The 19,169-nt window shown below is 42.4% G+C and overlaps 1 protein-coding gene across 2 annotated transcripts in view; it reads left to right on the top strand.

The window, feature by feature from the left end:
• The window catches only part of NEDD4L (NEDD4 like E3 ubiquitin protein ligase), a 374,753-nt gene that overhangs the window by 155,298 nt on the left and 200,286 nt on the right, over positions 1-19,169 (top strand). Inside the window, exon 1 of one of the 2 annotated variants that reach the window (XM_023218345.2) lies at positions 6,504-6,834. The exons of the other annotated variant lie outside the window; for it this stretch is intronic. The gene's annotated coding sequence lies outside the window, so the exon portion shown is untranslated. Of the gene's footprint in view, positions 1-6,503; positions 6,835-19,169 lie in introns of those variants that run through there. 2 annotated transcript variants of the gene reach the window in all.

The following is a 19,169-nucleotide window of genomic DNA, read 5'->3' as shown; positions in this document are numbered from 1 at the left end:
GTCTCGGCTCCGGTAGAGTGAGCTAGGGGTGGAGTCTCGGCTCCGGTTGAGTGAGCTAGGAGTGGATTCTCGGCTCCAGTTGAGTGAGCTAGGAGTGGATTCTCAGCTCCAGTTGAGTGCTGCTTTCCTGCATCAGAGATCTTCTCTCCCAGGCCGCTTTGTCACGAGCAGGATTCTGAACCAAGACCTTTTCTTCACCTGTCTCGGGTGCCCTCACCGTGAGCTTTGCAATCCCCTGACAGCTCAGAAAGACTTTGTCCTCATCCAATATCTGGTGAACAGCTGACACCTCCTGGGAATCTTTAAAATTGTTCTCTAAAGAAACCATTCTGCCACAGGTGCCTATTTTTAGACTTTATAAAGCCCACGTCAGATCGTGGCTGCCTTTCTCTCTGTCTGCTAAGCCTGCTGTTTGAAAGGCAGCAACAGGATCTTTTGTGTTTAAAAGTTCAGCCCCATCTGGTGCATTCCGCACTTGAACTCCATAGCCCTGGTGTGCTCTGGGGTACATCTTTTCCAAAACCCAAACCACAGGTAGTGACCTTTACACCCCAGGAGTTGACATCATACACCTGGAGGAAGAAAATAACTTACAGACAATGAGCCTAGAGTATAAATGGCTGTGTTTTAAAACCTTCGATTTGCTTTGGGCGTATTTAGCCTGTACGGCTAGACTGGTGTGAGTTTTGGGCTCTCTAGGGGGCTGTCCAAGTTCAGAATAAGTGCATCTGCTGGCCTCTAGCTTAAGGAGTTAGCAGCCCTCAAGTCCAATAACGAACGTGTAAATCAGAATTCAGGTGTGTTGAGGTGGGGCTTTGCACACATCCTGGTCAGCCCGGGGTGGTTTCCTCTCTGGCCAGCGGTTTTGGCTTTTTTCTTTACATGAACTCGTCTGTTGTAACTAATGTTCACTGAGTGACTTCAGAGGTAGTGATAGCTCATAGTGAAGCCTGTAGCCCACAGCGGTGGTGGGCACACCTCCATCCCTCCGCCTTTCCTCCATCCCCAGCTTTCTCTCCTTACTTCATCCCTTCCTCTTTCCACACTAGGCCATCCAGCAGAAGTCAAGTATCTTTTATTTCTTATCTTTATTGAATGAGAGTTTTACGATTCATGTTTTAAATTTAAAGTAGGTAAATGGAATCTCTTATGTGGAATTCTCTAAAAAAGAATTAAAACTCCAGTAAAAGCAAACCAAGTATTCCAAATCATTTTTAGGGAAAATTAGGAAAAGACTGGAGAGGGTATGTAGACTATTAACATTATGTGAGGGTGGTAGGAGTATAAATTATATTTGCTTTTCCTGAATTTCTAAATTTTCTTCAATTAACGTATTGTTTAAAGTATCAAATATGTAGAAAAAAGAGCATGCGTGCCTGTTGATCTAGCAAACACACTTCATTCAAAGGAACTCTTCCTAAGGAAGTATTGAAGTTATATTTTATCCTTATGTCTCCAAAGAGAGTATGCGTGTATCATATACCTAAAGAATTAGCTCTTAAGATGAAGCATTGCTTATAATGAAAAAGTCGAAGCACCCTAAATTAGCTTAATAATGGTTTATCTTTATAATGGAATAGTATAAAGCTATTAGAAATGATGTTGCAGATAAGTATTTAATGTTACAGAAACATTTTATAACATAGAATGAAAAGTAAGTTGTAGATTGGTTTGTATAATTTGATCTCATCTTTTTATAGGAAACACATAATGCAGAAAAATAGATGAAGGTCTGAAAGGGTATTAATGCCCTAATGTGTTAGTAACATTACCTCAGAGAAGCGGGCTCATGAGCATTTTCTTTTCTTGTAAGTAAATATATATATGGGTTCATGTGTCTGTATACAGGATATGTATATACACTTGTGAAGAACCTGTATTGCATTTACTACTGGAAGGGTTTATTTTAGATTTAGATATTAAAGTTACCTCTTTGAGTGAGAACCTATGATTTATACTTCTTAGTTTACCTTTTACCTCCATTATTTAAATCCATCTTTTTTTACCTTCAAATAGAAGATGTAACGGTGATAAAAAGGCTGGGTATGGTGGCTTACACCTAAAATCCCAGCACTTTAGGAGGCCAGGGGTTCGAGACTATCCTGAACATAGTGAGTGACATAGTGAGACCCCATACCTACAAAAAATGTTAAAAGGTTAGCCAGGCGAGTGGTGTGTGCCTGTAGCCCCAGCTACTCAGGAAGCTAAGGCGGGAGGATTGCTTGAGCCTGGGAGGTCAAGGCTGCAGTGAGTCGTGAATACAACACTGCACTTCAGCCTGGGTGGCAGGCAGAGTGAGACTCTGTCTCTAAAAATGTAATATTTTAAGAAAGGAAAAACAAAAACTAGTGATAAAAAGAAGTTAAACTGATTTTTAAGTGGACTATTGATAATTATAATGGCTGAAATTTTTAATTGCCATTTGTATCAATGAATAACCCCACTGTCACTACATTTTCTGGTGTGTTTGGTGTGTCTGGTTCCTATAGAAGAGACAGTAATGCGATTTGACATGCTGTATTGCTGATTAGAAGCCTAATCTCTGTAATGGGAAGCTCAGTAATGAAGCTTGTTCAGAACTGTGTTACAGTCAGTTAACGAAGCTCTGAGATCAAGGGCCTGGCTTTTGGTGGCCTCTACTTCAGAATCCAGACGTTTATTTCTATTTGGGTTTTGCAGCTAAGTTCCCTGGACTCAGGTGACCTGCAGCTTGGCTCTGCTGTAATAGGTAAATTGCTAAAAAAAAAAAAAAAAAAAGACATTGGCCTTGGTATGTACAACTTAATATTTTATCGGCGACATAGTCTTATTACAGAACAATCACATTAAGCTAGAACTTGGTGTATAACCAGCATATATACTCCTACCACCTTCAGTGTATAACCAAAGTGCTAAATTGCATGCACAGATAATAGGCATATAATTGGTTATTTCAGAAAAGTTATACCTGGTGGGCAGTGAGAGGTGAGCCCTGATCTGAGAAAACCCAGTGCTTCAAGGGGAAGCAATCTGGAAAACTCCAATGTTGGGATTGGGGTTCAATCTGGGGAACCCCAGTGCTGACAGGGTACGTGGTACAAGCTTAATAAAAACTTGCTTAATGTCACACCTGTAATCCCAGCACTTTGGGAGGCTGAGGCAGCTGGATTACTTGAGTTCAGGAGTTTGAGACCAGTCTGGGTAACACGGTGAAACCCCGTCTCTACAAAAAATACAGAAATTAGCCTGGTGTGGCAGCATGTACCTGTAGTCCCAGCTGCTCAGGAGGCTGAGGTGGGAGAATGGCTTGAGCATGAGAGTTGGAGGTTGCAGTGAGCTGAGATCGCACCATTGCACTCCAGCCTGAGCAACAGAAAATAATAATAATTTTAAAAAACTTAATGACAATAGCATTTGAGTTGGCTTTTCAATCCTGGTCTCCTAAATATGTGAGCCTGGACCATTAAACCGTGTGACAAGGAGCTGTCATCTCAACATATAGACATTAAATGCATTGTTCAAGATCAGAAATGATTTCTTGGTTCTGAGGCACTATTGACTGTGTGTAAGGTGCCATCGTTAATTTGGTAACAAGGGGAGACAGTGGCAGGGAAGTTTCTGTTGCCTGTCTTGTGACAGGCTTGCTGATTTCTCAAAGGTTAAGATATTAAATTGTCTTAATCAAAGAGGGTGTTTAAGGGCATCGTTAGGGTTAGTTCTCAGGTCTCCTGACTCCTGGCTTCTCTAGTTTAGTGATTCGTGTTTGCCTTTTGACAGTTTACCACTCACTTTAATGGTTTTTACTAGCTCTCTTGACATGCTTTTCACTGCTTACATGGTTGGTTTCCTACCTAGCTGAACACAAGCATCAGTGCTTTCTGCTGCGTTAGCTGGTGGTGATGCAGCCCACAGGTACTTGTCTCTTTCTTTCAGGGGAGTTCAGCAACCATCTATTTTATGTTGAAAGGCACTGTACTGGGAGATGAAGAACACAGAGTTCTAGGCCTCCAGGAATTTATCATCACTTGCTAATTTGAGCTGAGCCTGGCACTTGAACATGGGCCATAGATTTCCAGATTTCCAGATGTAAAAAGAAAGAGAGAGAGAGATCCTTTAATGTATAGACTTGTCTTTCTGCCTGCTTGCTTCACTTCTTATCATTTTAAATTGATATTTTAATTTAAAATATTTAAATATCAGTTGATATCCTGGTTTGATGTGATCATGTTCCAACACAGCACAATAACCTGTATGGTTTTGGGCATGCACCTGTGGCAGTTGCAAAGGTTTTTACAGTGAGGTGGCTAAGAGGAGAGTAAGGCCAGTGTATAGGATGTGGATGAGGTCAGATGTGAGACTGTATTTCTTGATTTAAGTCATTTTATTTAGGAGCTATTTCTTTGTAATATTTTATATATGAGAATGTACATCTGATTGGAAGGCAGAAGGTACTGAAATTTACCTTTTGAATTATTCTGGTATAAAATTAAACTAAATACCAATCATATACTTAATTTCACAGACTTGCAAATAATATACTGGGGTAATGGAAGTAAGAGACAGGACCTTCTATGTAGTATGAAGTTCTGTGAGAATTCCTGTCTTCCTTTGTACCTAAAAGAGGCACCCTCTCCTGTCATACTGCAAACAGATGCCACTACTATGTGTAGACACATTTGCCAGCTGTGGCACAGCTGGTCACCCAGGCCTCTTCACAGCTGCCTGTAAAACCCAGATTTATTCTCTTCCCCCTAGATCTTCTTTAGAAATTACTGGTATCATTTTAGGGAGTATCCTAGTGACACCACTTAAATAATGAATTTTCCGATTTCTTCTTTTTCCCACAGCCTTCATGTCATCTGGTAAATATTCCCCTCAGGTTGGCATCTGCTTCTGAGACCCTGCTGGACGTAGATATATTAACCAGGGATGGATGAAGGTCTTGGAAGATTGAAGTGATTAGGAACATTTCTTCCAATATCTCCTGTTCATTGTTTTTGACCTCCCTGATTTCCAATATATTCTCTACTCCAGCCACACAGAACAGCTTGCCTGAGCTCAGCTAAGTCTTGCTCACCGGTCAGGGACCAGCTCAAAGATTTATTTCCTGGGTCCTCACCTGGCCTCTTCCCTGCACTCGGTGGAGATGCCTGCCCCATGCTTTTCAGTAGCGTTGGCTCTTAGCTGTTCCGTTCTGGGGAAGGATTGGTTCTTTGTTTTCCTTTTCTCCATGTGTGTTGTGAATTTCATTCTTTGTCACTGTATCACGTGAGATGGGTAGGGAGGAGAACTTTTACGCTCCCCGCTGTCGTTAGTGGCCTGATTACGAGTCTATGGGAAAGAGTGAAGGTTGGAAAGAAGATCCGGTGGGGAAGAATGAGAGTGGTCCTTGAGCAGCCAGACTAAGCCGTCAGAAAGTTTATGTAATAAAGTAGGAATTCTAATGGGCTGCCTGCTACAGCGGAGATGGAAGGTGGTATAGGGCTCCTGACTGTAAAATGCAGGAGCCACCAGCAGATGGTGATGCGACTTCTTGGCCCAGGTGGGACTCTGCATCTCCCGCTCCCATGGACAGTCACTTGATAAGTGTTGTGCCGGTCACCCATGCCCTGGTCGTTCTTTTCGTATGGGGGAATGGTAATATAAGTACGCTGTGAATTCCCATTGTAAGAAATAATTGCCTTTTAAAAGGAAGCATTCAAGAAAAAGACCTTTTGGCTCAATAAAGCCTTTCTTTTCCTCAACACTCTTGGCTCTTAAAAGGGGCCTTGAAGTGAGAATTTACACGGAACTTTAAACAGAAGAAATTGGCCTCCCTAACCTGTTGGAGACATTAGTTTTAAAAAAAATGAGAGTAAAGAGGAAAATATTTTGCTTTTGGGTATGCACTGGATCCATTTTTAAAGTGAGAGAAGGTGAAAGGGGTGACTGGTTGATTTAGGATAATACTTTTAGAGCCACAGGCAACTGTGAAAGGCAAGGAAATGTAAAAAGGGCCAAAGCACATTGATTGCGGGACCTGTGGTCCCAAGCAGCATGTGAAGGAGGTTTCAAGGCTGTTTCTAGAAACAAGAACCACGAAGGTGGCATAGGTCGAGAAGCTTGCTGGATGTCACGAAGCTAGTGGAGATGGGATCCAAAGCTAGTTTTGGCTGATGAAAACACAGGCTCATGCCTTGTATGTGAGGACAGTGGGACAGTTATTTAAACAGAAGTATCTAAAGGAGTTTCCTTATTGCCTTGAATATATTTCTTTTTAACATTGCTATGGACATTTAGGAAAAGATGCCACTGATACTCCAAAAGGGGCATTCCATACACCTCAGATGGATCCCTGAGGCTCCAGGGTCACCTGAGCCAAGCCAGGTATACACGTCTCATGGCAAGCTGGCTGTTATAACTTCCCTGATGTTGTTTTGCTGCAAGGGCAGCATTGTGGGGCTGTGGTTTGAATTGCTTTTTTGTGTCTCTTGAATACACGAAGTTCCTCCTATAGTCATTGGCTCTGCTGCCTCTGATGAGGCACTTCCTTGTTCCCCACATTTGAATTTGCTCCCGATTCGAGAGAGGCAGGCATTGGCGGCAGCAGCTTCCAACCCAGACAGGCTTCAGCAGCGCGAGGGTGCCTGGGTGGGTGGCTGCGCGGGGCCCTACCTGGACAGGAGCGGCTGCAGAGCCCTCCCCACGCGGTGCCTCCCGCTCCAGGCTGTTGGTTACCTGGCCGGGGGCTGGCAGAGACCAGGATTTCTCCTCACCGCTGCTGTTGCTGTTGTTAGGGGAAACAGACCATCTGCATCTAGACCTGCCTCTCTCTCCTCTCCCTACTTCAGACGAGCTCCTCCTGCCTGGAATCTGGTAAGTGCCACCGAAGGTTCCATTCCCCTTATTACTCGATTCGTGCCCACAGCCTCAGGAGAAGGTTCTCTTATCGTGAATCCATTAGCTTTAACCCAAATGTGCAGGATTTGGGGAATTACTTGAACTTGCTTGCTTTCTTTTTAAAATGTCCATTAGACATTTTTTGCATGCTTCAAAATCAAAAGGGACACAGTGAAAACATTTTAATTATTTATGTATTTAACCTGTGGCATCTTGTTTGCAACCTCTTTTCTTTAGGGTGGTGCAGTGAAAAATTACACAGATATTGCTCTGGTGCTTCTCCCCCCCCTTTTATGAATAAATTACTGCATTTGTCATCACTGTGTTCCTGAAATGTCAAAAAATAGACACTGTAAAGGAATCTGTCATGTAGAGTTCAGAAATTTTTAAATTTCTGAGTTCAAAACCTCAGGTGAAGAGAGGACAGATCTTTTATTTAAAATTTGATTCTTTTTAGGCTTCACTGTGAATTAAGTTCAATTTAGAGCATAGCTAATGCAATCAGCCAGCTCATGATGGGACAACATACTTCTCTATTGTTTTAGATTCACCTCCTGGGATACACACACCTTCTCATTTGTTTTATAACCTTTACAGGAAATACCTGGGGATGAGTCACATGGCCCCTAACTTGAGTTTTTACATTTATTCACACAGATTAAATGATTTTGCTCTTATATGGATAAACGTGCAGTTAGGAACTTTAAAAAATTGTAAATGAGGTGCTTAATCTTTACTCATTGTCTTTTCCTACATTCTTCAGCCCTCAAACATACAAACTTTTATTCCCTTTAAGAGAAAATGAAACTGGCACTTAGTTTTCCTTTACTCTAAGTTAAAGACTACCGGTGTTATGTGCCATTAAAAATGACGTAGAAATTAATCTGTCTTTTTCTTTGACCTAATCTTACTAGCCAGGGATATTGGGGCTCTCCTTTTCTGTTCTCTCTCTCTCTTTTTTTTTCTTTTTTACATCAGCCACAGGTAATACTCTCTGGTAAACATATAACTTGAGGAAAATTGAATTAGGTTAATGCTGGAATAGAAAACCAGGGCAGTGCCTGCTCTTTTTGGATGATTCTATATAAACAGTGAGAAAGTCTCAGGCTGCCACAGACAAAGGCTGAGACGGGAGCTCCTGGTGATTTTTATGAGGGGGAAGAGGAGATGGTGAGGAGCAGGGCACTGAGCATGTGCAGCAACTTGAACATGTCAGAAAGAACATTTGCCAGAAATCTTGAAAACCGTGGCCGTTGGTCATGTGTGAAATGGAACTTCTGGCCTTGTTTGCTTGATGGCAACTCCTTGTTGTGCTTGAGAATTGTGTGGCATTGGGTCCTTGGATGTGGGAGGAACAGCAAAGTGGTTTAGTGAACAGGGAAGTGCCTTCCTTTTTGGGTGGGACTTGCCATGGTAGAGCCTGGGCCATCACCTTAAAAGGAGATGTTTCTATTGAGAGATGGAAAATTGGCAAGACAAATGCCATAAACTTTAACCTGTTTATAATTCCTTACCTGTAAGCTGCTTTGCACGCAAGGTGATGGTTCTACCCCATAAGGGACAAGGAAGAACAGCACATAAACCTGATGGAATGGAGTGTGGCTGTGGGTGGGAGCAGCTTTGCAAGAAGGAAACGGGGCCCCTTCCTGAGACACCCCCGTTTGCTTCTGCTCCTTCTTGCCATTGACGTGCCCTTCTCCTGAAATTACCCAAACCTGTGTTTGGCAACAAGAGGCTGCCCCTTAATCCAGATGCATTTTTCAGCTTGTAAACGCTCAGCTCTTGCCAAGGGACCCAAGCACCTGGTTAATGATCTTAAATGTAAATGATCCTTTGCCTTGATTAACATTGAGCTGGGTTAGTGTGTACAGGCCGAGCTCCATGGTCCTTCCATGTGATCCCTTGCCTGCCAGCCACCTGCCCACCTGTAGGAACTGGGCATGGCCAGTTTTCTCTTTATATGCTCTCTTTGCCTTGGATGGAATTTGGGCTGAGACCGATGGGGTGGAACCAAAGCTGTTCAGCAGAAGAGAGCAATCACAGAGCAGCCTGTTGGGTGGAGGGCTTGAGGGTTCCTAAAACCTGAGGACCTTCTGGTGAGCCTTTCCCCTAAGCCTGCGTGAGGGAAGGCGCTGCCCCACACTGTCTCCAGTGCATGGGGGTGGGGGTGGGGGTGGGGGTGGCAGCAGCTGATCAAAGGCTCTCACCTGCAAGTGATAATGGCCTGGGTCTCTTCAGCACCGACCTGCCTTCTTCACCTTTCTGCTCGGACACCCCTTGGTACCCGTCCATAAAGGAAAGAGCTGTCTGGGTGGCCTAGTAGCTGTAGGCTAGGTAAAGTTAGCCCTTTCTTCTGACCTGGGTATGTGATGGTGGTTTTTCTACCTGTTTATGTTGAGACCTTTGCAGAGATGAAAAAAAGTTTTCAGAGCTGCAAAAGTGAGAGGTGGCCCTTTTTTAAAATTTATTTTAAGAGACAACTTTTAAAATCACTTTTTAAAAACTTGGCTGGCACCATCCTGCAGCCTATCAGATTTCCCTTGAGAACTGTGGATTATTGGCTTATTTCTTGCCACCTCCAATCCCAGATTAAGCAGAGTGACATATGAGAAGCTGGGGACATCAGCCTGAAGCGTTTATCAGGCATGTCCTTCCCATGTGGATCTTTTCTACTCCCTGGCCCTAATTTTCTTTTAAGGAATGGGGTCTGTTTAAATTGCTGGTGGCAAAAGGATCCCTGGACAGTGTTTCCATGGTCCTCTAAGGTGGAGTGTGGGGGAGCTGGGGACACACAGTGGTCATGGGTTATCCATCTTGGCCTCTTTCCCAGACCAAGTTCTGCCTCATGCTTATTGTTTTGGCTGCTAGTTATAGAATCTGATGTTTACCTTAGAATCCTAGGATGGAAAGGGTTAAGAATGATTTCTGATTTGAATTCCTTGTTTCTATGGAGTTCTTAACCCTATACAATACATTTATTATTTTACAAAGCACTAATTCATAACAGTTGACAGGAAAAACTATGATTTGGCTTCTTTGTTTTTTGTTAATTCATTTGAGATGGAGTTTCGCTCTGTCACCCAGGTCTGGAGTGCAGTGGCACAATCTCCGCTCATGGCAACCTCTGCCTCCCAGGTTCAAGCGATTCTCCTGCCTCAGCCTCCCAAGTAGCTGGGATTACAGGCGCCAGCTAATGTTTGTATTTTTAGTAGAGACGGGGTTTTGCCATGTTGGCCAGGCTGATCTCGAGCTCCTGACCTCAGGTGATCTGCCCACCTCGGTCTCCCAAAGTGCTGGGATTACAGGTGTGAGCCACCACGTCCGGCCTTTTTTAGTTTTCGTATTGATTATATTTTCTAAAACACATACTCGTTTATATAGTCTAATAAAAGATTTTTAAAAATAGGTGTTTAATCCACGTTGACATCTTCTTACGTTGCTGTAGAAATTTTGTTATATTTATCCATATTATGAATTGCTTAAAGCCAGTGGTTCTCAACCAGTGGCAGTTTTGCCTTCTCTCCCACAAGGGACATTTGACTCTATCTGGGGACAGTTTTAGTTGTCATATTCGAGGGAGTGGGGTGTAAAGCTGGTAGGCATCTAGTGGGTAGAGGCCTGGGTGCTGGTCTACTTTCTACACCACACAGGATGGCACCTGCCACATAGCCTAAAGCATTGGTACTGGCTGACCAAATACGAAATGCTGTGGAAGACCAGGCATAGTGGCTCACGCTTATAATCCCAGCACTTTAGGAGGCTGGGGCATGAGGATTGCTTGAGCCCAGAAGTTCGAGACCATGTTTAAGTTTAAGTCCTCTAAAGTGGTGATTCTGAGGCTATATAGATGAAGGTTGGTTTGTTGAAGAGCTGACTGGTATTTCATCCAACATCTGCATTTTTCTTTAGCTAAGGATGCCTTGAGAAGCATTTTAGCCTTTTAGGCCTGAATTTGTTATTAGCTTAATAGCCTTCCTATGGTTGAATTTAAATGGAAAGAAAATTGCATCTTGCAACAAGAAAAAGAACATTAGGGAAGAACTGAGGAAATGGAAATAAAGTATGGAATTTTGTTAATAAATCCAACTTTGATGCCTTAATTGTGAGACATGTCCTGAACAATGTAGATCTTAAAAATAGGGGAAACTGGCTTCGGGGGACATGGGGACTCTCTCTTATCTTTGTAATAATTCTCTAAGTCTGAAGCAAAGTTTATTTAAAAAGCACAAAATTGTTGCCATTTTGTTAACAGATATAGTAGCCAATCTTATTGTTTTCTTTTTCTTTGAAATAGGCTGCTGCAAAGGTATGTTCTTTGTTATCTCAGCTCTCTGCTCAGGGTAGCCATGAAATGGCTCTTTCAAAAATGTGCCCAGATAATTTTGAACCATTTCAAACCATACTATGTGATTTTAATTTATTTTCTATTGCACTCACTAACTCATTTCTGGGTGGTATATTTAAAAGACTAGACAGAATTTTCAGGTTTAAAAAGTTACATTAGCAGAAAATGTATATGTAGGTGCCAGTTGAAATACTGTCAACTGGAAATGCTACCAGCAATGTCCTAGTTGGACAATGGGACTTGTCCCATTTTTTGCTGGGTGACAGCTATCACTGCCTCAGGGAGGCTGGTGCCATTTAATGCCTCTGATAATCAGAATAAGTCATTGTGGCTTCTGGGTCCATAAAGCCACACAATACATATGCAGGCCCTATTTTAATTGATGATAAGTCGTGAAATACACTGTTTTCATATTAAGATAATGTGGATACGTTATGGAGTGAAGTTAAAAATTAGCATGAATTTTTAAAGTACTACTGGAGATTGTTGGCTTTAGGTTCGTGAACCCTGCCCCACACTCCTGTTAGTGGGGCTACCAGAAGGGCCAGTATGAAAGGCACTGGACTTGCAGATTAAAGAACTTGAGCTGGAATCAATTTGAGTCACTTCCCTTCGCTACAGGTGGGCAGAGTAGTTATCCTGCAATTTTGTTATGAAAACAGAATGAAATAATGTAAAATGTATTTGAATACAGTGAGGTCTGTACAGATGCTGAATCTATTACTTTGCAGTAGGAGTCAGATGTGGCCCCACTTCCCCACCTTCTTACCTGCTCGTATCTTAGATCTTACATATATTGATATTCACTTTTGGTGGACTAAGGTTGTCTTCATTGCAAACCTTGTATTCTTGTTCAGTGTGTGTATGTTAATGTTAGATAAAGAAGATTAGGCTGGTGCATTGACTCACGTCTGTAATCCCAGCACTTTCGGAGCCTGAGGCGGGCGAATCACTTGAGGTCAGGAGTTTGAGGCCACCGTGGCCAACATGGTGAAACCCCATCTCTACTAAAAATACAAAAATTAGCCGGGCATGGTGGTGGGTGCCTGTAATCCCAGCTACTTGGGAAGCTGAGGCAGGAGAATCGCTTGAACCTAGGAAGCAGAGGTTGCAGTGAGCTGAGATCACGCCACTGCACTCTAGCTTGGGTGACATAGTGTGACCCTGTCTCAAAACAAAACAAAACAAAATAAAAACAGAAGATGATTTGGAAAGCTATTTTAAATTATTCTTCAAACATATACTAAAAGATAACCTGAGAACCAGCAGCATAATGAAACCCCATCACTCAGCTTCAACCATTGTTAACAGTTTGCTATCTTTATTGCTACTAAAGGCAGTTAAATATTTCTTGGCAGTCCTTTTTTATTTAGCATATACTGTCAGGGATGATGATAAAAACAGATTTCAAAGTCAGGTGAAGTAATGTTTCCCTATATGAGTTCACCACTAACTTGATACATAGTATATGTTTATGTTTATGTTCTTATTACGTTCTTGTATTAAAGCCACCTTCCATCCCTGTCCCCTTATAGGTAACTGCCTTTATTTGTTCTGAGGTTATCCCTCCTCCATTGCCCTTTTTGGAAAGAGTATGGACATATTTGTATTCTCGCTTACTCATAAAGCAGCACGTGGTATATACTGTCCTGAGCCCTGTTTTTTTTTTTTTTCACTTAGCGCTGTATACTGGAACTCACTCAATGTCAGTATACAGAGAATTCCCTTGTCTTTTTTTTAACTCCCTGCTATGGACTGACGGAATTTCAGTCAGTCAGTCCCCTATTGATGGACACTTGAGTTATTCCCAGACTTGACCATTGTTTTGCAAAAATAGCCCTAGGCATAAGTCATTTGGTATTTTTGTCGAGGCCTTCCAGTAAAAATGAGTAAATTCTTCCTCTCTTGCCTTGAAGATGTGCAGCTCTTCAGTAACCTTTTATTCTCTCAAGCTCTGTCCTCATCTTTAATCCCTGATTTAAGAGGTGCAACTCTTCAGGCCACAGACCTTTCTTCCTGCCTCAGGTTTTTAAAGCTACAAAGGAACCTAAGAGATCTCTCTTGTTTTACAGCTGAAGGACCTGAGACCAGGAAACAAAGGGAGAGCCAAGAGCCCAGGTCTCCTGTTCCCTGTCTGGCAGGTGATATTCTTTCTGTTAAACTCTCTTTCCCTCTGCCTATTATTGGCCAGGCTGTCCTCCAGGACAGTGCTTCCCAAAGTGTGGTCCATGGGCAGCAGCGTCCCTGGAGCTCATCAGAACTGCAGGTCGTCAGGCCCTGTCTCAGAGGGGCTGAGACAGAGTCTACCAATTACTGGATTCCCCGGGTGACTCCTGCACAGTCAGGTTGGAGAAGCGCTGGACTGGTGGCTTTCTCCAGAGGAGCATGCAACAGCGGTTTGCAAACAGGGATGGCGCAGGTTCCTTTTCAACACGTGGATTTGCACTTCCTCTTGGTGCACTCCTCCAGCCTGCCTGTCCGGTTCCACACCAGCCTCCCCCTGGAAGGGGTTCAGACTTGGTCCTTTGGGTGGTAGGGTCTTTCTTGGATAGTGTTGCCTTCCATTCCTGCTGCATCCATTCAACACAGCCTTCGTCCTTCTCCATTTGTCTCTGATACGTCATGCTCCTTTTGTCTGACAAGTGCCCTTGCTTTATTCATTTTCTCGTCATTGATGTTAAGGGCTCATTATGCTTGCTAGTATATATGCCACCATGTAAGAGTTACTAATTCAGGTTCTTTGCTTTACTGCTGCTGTGAGGTGTGTCCGTGTGTGCACATCTACCTATGTTAATAACTGATAATATTGGGCCTCAGTGCATCCTTTTTTTTTTTTGTTTAAAGAGAAAAGGTTTTACTTTGTCACCCAGGCTGAAGGACTGAGACGCAGTTGTAGCTCACTGCAGCCTTGGGCTCCTGGGCTCAAGTGATCCTCCCACCTTAACCTCCTGAGTAGCTGGGACTACAGGCGCACACCACCACACCGGCTAATTTTTTTTTATTTTTTTGTAGAGACGGAGGCTTACTGTGTTGCCCAGGCTGGTCTAGAACTCCTGGCTTCAAGCCATCCTCCCACCTCAGCCTTCCAAAGTGCTGGGATGATAGGTGTGAGCCGCCGCGCCTGGCCCTCAATGCATACTTAGATACACTTAAATAAAAACTTAATTGCAAATTACTTCTTAAATTATCCACAAACTGACTTGGCAGTGAAAGTAACTACAAGTAGTGAAACCACTGTCATAATAAAAATAAAATTCTTTATTGTTAGATTTAGTATTTCTAATCTCTTACATTTCAGTTTTGGAAGGTAAATTTTTGGGAAGTGGTGTTAATAATCTAAGTATATCTAGATTCAGTGTAGGAAAGATTTTAGCATAACAATATGGAATGTTGGTAAATGTATAGGGGTTTTCTTTTTAAGGACAGCTTTTTATACAAAGAAACAGATGATCTTTTTTTTTCCCCCTAAACTATGTTAACTATACCCAAATTAGTAAATGTTAAAATAACCATGACTGGTAAAAACGTTTTGCAATTTTTTTTTTTTTTTTTTTTTTTTTTTTTTACTTTTTATATAATTAAATGAAATTCTCCACTTGGTAGTTGATCTCTCAGATAAATTAAGTCTTGCCAGACTGTCTGAGAAGACTAGTGAATCAGACCCTGAAAACTTGCAGCATTTGAAAAATAACAACCGTGTACTGCAATTTATAAGGGCATAATTAGAGAAACTTTTTCAGTCTGAAGATTTGTACTAATCTTATCACCCTGGTTTTAGAGAACCCAGTTCAACCCAGTTCAATCCAACTGCTGTGAAAAAGCCACTGCTTTTTTTTTTTTTTTTTTTTTTTTTTGAGACAGAGTCTGGCTCTGTCGCCCGGGCTGGAGTGCAGTGGCCGGATCTCAGCTCACTGCAAGCTCCGCCTCCCAGGTTTACGCCATTCTCCTGCCTCAGCCTCCGGAGTAGCTGGGACTACAGGCGCCCGCCACCTCGCCCGGCTAGTTTTTTGTATTTTTTTGGTAGAGACGGGGTTTCAACGTGTTAGCCAGGATGGTCTCGATCTTCTGACCTCGTGATCTGCCCATCTCGGCCTCCCAAAGTGCTGGGATTACAGGCTTGAGCCACCGCGCCCGGCCAAAGCCACTGCTTTTAGCCATAGAAAATAACCAGCTTCATAGAATGACTTATAATAAAAGTTCAACCATTTTGACTCCAAAAACCTAGCTGGCCGGGCGTGGTGGCTCACGCCTGTAATCCCAGCACTTTGTGAGGCCAAGGCGGGCGGATTGTTTGAGGTCAGGAGTTTGAGACTTGCCTGGCTAACATGGTGAAACCCCGTCTCTACTAAAAATACAAAAATTACTCAGGCGTGGTGGTGTGTTCCTGTAATCCCAGTTACTCAGGAGGCTGAGGCAGGAGAATTGCTTGAACCTGGAAAGCGGAGGTTGCAGTGAGCTGAGATTGTGTTACTGCACTACAGCCTGGGCAACAGAGCGAGACTCCTTCTCCAAAAAAAAAAAAAAAAAAAAAAAAGCCTAGCTGACTTTATTCATAGATCTGTCTGTACTTTGTAGGCACAAATACATTTACAAAATAATTAATGGTGATTTGCTTATTCACAGTAAGCAGTTATTTTGCTTTTGGTATATATGTGATAAGGTGGTTATGTGGAGGACATAAAGGAGTAAAGTAAATCCCTTGACTTCAAGATGCTTACAGTCTAATAGAAACCTTGAAATTTCCACTGGGCAAGGTTTTCTTGGGATTATTCCAATCAAATGAGTGAGCAGGCGTCTAAGTAAATGAAAATCACTCTCGTCACTTTCCTTCACATTGTGTTCACTGGTGACAGGTCATGACACATGGGAATTGCTTATGTTTCTAAGCTTTAGTCTTTTAAAAATAGATTTAGATATTCCATCATGTTCGTCACATTAGACACTCATTACATAAAAGGTTTTATATGTATTACAGATCTTTCTGAGGGTCACCTATGTGAATGTTTAAAAAGAAGCAAGAAGGTGCTATAGAAAGCACTAGAGGTCAAATGGTTTGCAAGACAAAATGAAACTCCCCATGAAGAAAGGGAAAAAAATAGATCAAAAAAATGGCAGGGGAGGAACTCACCATCCTACCAGTGATAAAGCAGAATGAGGATCAGATCCAGACATCCAGTAGTTTGTGAGCAAGTCCATATGGGATGTTTGGGTTGAGAGTTCAACTCATCAAATACATTTTATCAATAACCATAAGATATTCTAACATCAATCAAGTAGAGTAATAAATGTAGAATCAATTAAAGGTATCATCTTTATTATGTCCTATTTGTGTTTCCTGCTTTTGAGGTTATTAGTCCTTTTAATTAACTCCTAATGAACTAATATAGTTTTGTGGTCACCAGCTTCTAGCTAGTACAGGCACAGTTGTGGGTTGGTAGGAGAATGAGCAGTAAAGCCATGAACTAACACGCCAAGTAATCTGTTGTGTTCACAAATGGCCAAAAGAATAACAGAGATTAAAGAAAGGTAAATATAGCCACCTGGCAAAAATATTTACCCTTTTTTAAATGATGGAGGTTACATATAGAAGAAATGTTTTTGGTAAAAATATTTGAAAGTTTGTTTTATAATCATAAGTAGCTTGGGCTATTTTGACTAGAGGGGTGTGTGTGTGTGGTTGGCAGAGAGAGGAGGAGGGAGGCAGGCAGCTGGTAGGGACTGTGGAGTGTGTCAGTTGGGAGAGGGAAATGAGATGATTAAGTTAGTAAGAATAGAAAACATGTAGGAAGGCGGATCTTGAAATTTCAGGGCTATTCATTAGTCATTAGTTGAAGATTTCACAGAGAAATGGTAGAAACCACCAGTAATTAACAAATAGAATTACTGTTAAAAAACGGTCCCAAACCCTTTCCCTGGCATTCTGGTAGAATATAGTTTTGATCTGACCCAGGTCGCGTCTCATTTCCTTTCACATCACTTTGGTTCTAGCCACGCTAGACTGCCTGGGTTTTCTGTTTATGTTCTGACGTTTGTTTTCCTCTGTGCTATTCTTCTGGCCTCAGAATCCTAGTGTCCTAGTGCCTCCTTCTGCGTATGTCTGAACTTTGCTTAGCTGATGAGACCAACTCTGTACAGATACCAACTCTATACAATGGCTTCCTTAATTCCTTTCATTCCCCTTAATTGCAATAAAGCTATTTGCAGAGGAATGAAAGATGCTCCCCTTTGCACTGGGTACAGGATGCATTGAAACTTTCAGCATGGGGAGCGGTGGCCTGTAATCTCAGCACTTTGGGAGGCCAAGGCGGGCAGATCACCTGAGGTCAGGAGTTCAGGACTAGCCTGACCAACATAGTGAAACCCTGTCTCTACTAAAAACACCAAAATTAGCCATGCATGGTGGTGTATGCCTATAATTCCAGCTACTTGGGAGGTTGAGGAAGGAGAATCTATTGAACCCGGGAGACAGAGGTTGCACTGAGCTGAGATCGCACCACTGCACTCCAGCCTGGGTGACATGGCGAGACTCCATCTCAGAACAACAGCAACAAAAACCCCCAAACTTTCAGCAGGAGAGTAGCTTGGTCCAGCCCAGCAACATCAGTTTGAAGATTATGCCAAGTTTTCCAGTCAAATGTGACCAGTTTATGGATCTGTGTTTGCACGGGGTCTGAACCTGCCCTCCTCAGCTATAAGCTCTTGGAGGACAGCCTGCTACTTAAGGTGCAGGAGAATTCATCTTTGCCAAACATGGTAACATATCCATAGAGATCTGGCAACAGAACTGGCTCTTCTGATTAACAGGACTGTATATCAAGAACTTAAGATATGTGGGAGAAATAATGTGCAAAATATGGAAAGAGCACAAGTAAGAGAAGAGAAACCCGCAGCAGTGAGAAGTAACAGAAATGTTGGCTGAGGTTGGAGGCATTAAATGTGTGGGTGTTTGTGGGAGGCATGATGGCCTCCTGTTCCTTGACGTCACTGGGCAAATATTACAGCACGAACATACAGGTAGGAATCAATTGCATTCCCACCTGGGTACCTTCACAGGCAGTTGGGGTACACCACTTGCTATGGTGTTATGGAATAAGGGACGATCCAAAGGCACTCAGTTCTCCCACCCATCCTGTGCACAAGAAAAAGCCCTTTGAGTTGTGTCTCCCCTGTCGTCCTTCACATTGTGAAAACACACATTGGTTCTCACATCCACTCTTTTATCTTTAAGCTTTAGCATACGGTTGTTTGCTAAGAATGGAATCAGACAGAATATTTTCACCAGGAAGTGAAATTTGAAGTGCTTGAAAAAGATACAAGGATATCTGGAAGTTCCAACCAGTGCTGTATTATATTTTAACCATGACAAGTAGCTGTGTATCATGGAAGTTTGGAAAACAGAGATTGTTCCATTAGATTTTCACAAATGAAAACCAGAGTGCTGTACGGGGGTCAGGCAGAGGAAAATCAACCAAATACCTTATTTTAAAGATTTTTTTGTTTTTTTTTTCTGGGAAATTGGAAACAGCGCTTGTTTATAGCCACTGCAGGGTCCTTGAAACTCTCTTACTTACAATTCTGGAGTTGGAGTTTCCTCCGTGAAGAATGGGTTAAGGCAGGCAGGGTCATGTGCATAGATGTGAGTGAGGGTGCATGGCGTACAGGGTTGTTACCTCTAGTGCAGCAGGAATATATGAAGGTACTTGGGCTGCCGGTCCTGTGCAGAACCAGCCAGTAGGTTTTTTTTTTTTTTTCGATATGAGAAAAACCACTTTATTTTTATTTTTATTTTTTTTTAATTATTATACTTTAAGTTCTAGGGTACATGTGCATAACGTGCAGGTTTGTTACATATGTATACATGTGCCATGTTGGTGTGCTGCACCCATCAACTCGTCAGCACCCATCAATTCATCATTTATATCAGGTATAACTCCCCAATGAAATCCCTCCCCCCTCCCCCCCCCCC

This window comes from Piliocolobus tephrosceles, chromosome 18 (genome assembly GCF_002776525.5).
Source record: "Piliocolobus tephrosceles isolate RC106 chromosome 18, ASM277652v3, whole genome shotgun sequence".
In the NCBI taxonomy this organism is placed as follows: domain Eukaryota; kingdom Metazoa; phylum Chordata; class Mammalia; order Primates; family Cercopithecidae; genus Piliocolobus; species Piliocolobus tephrosceles.
This window is presented reverse-complemented; position numbering and strand designations above follow the sequence as displayed.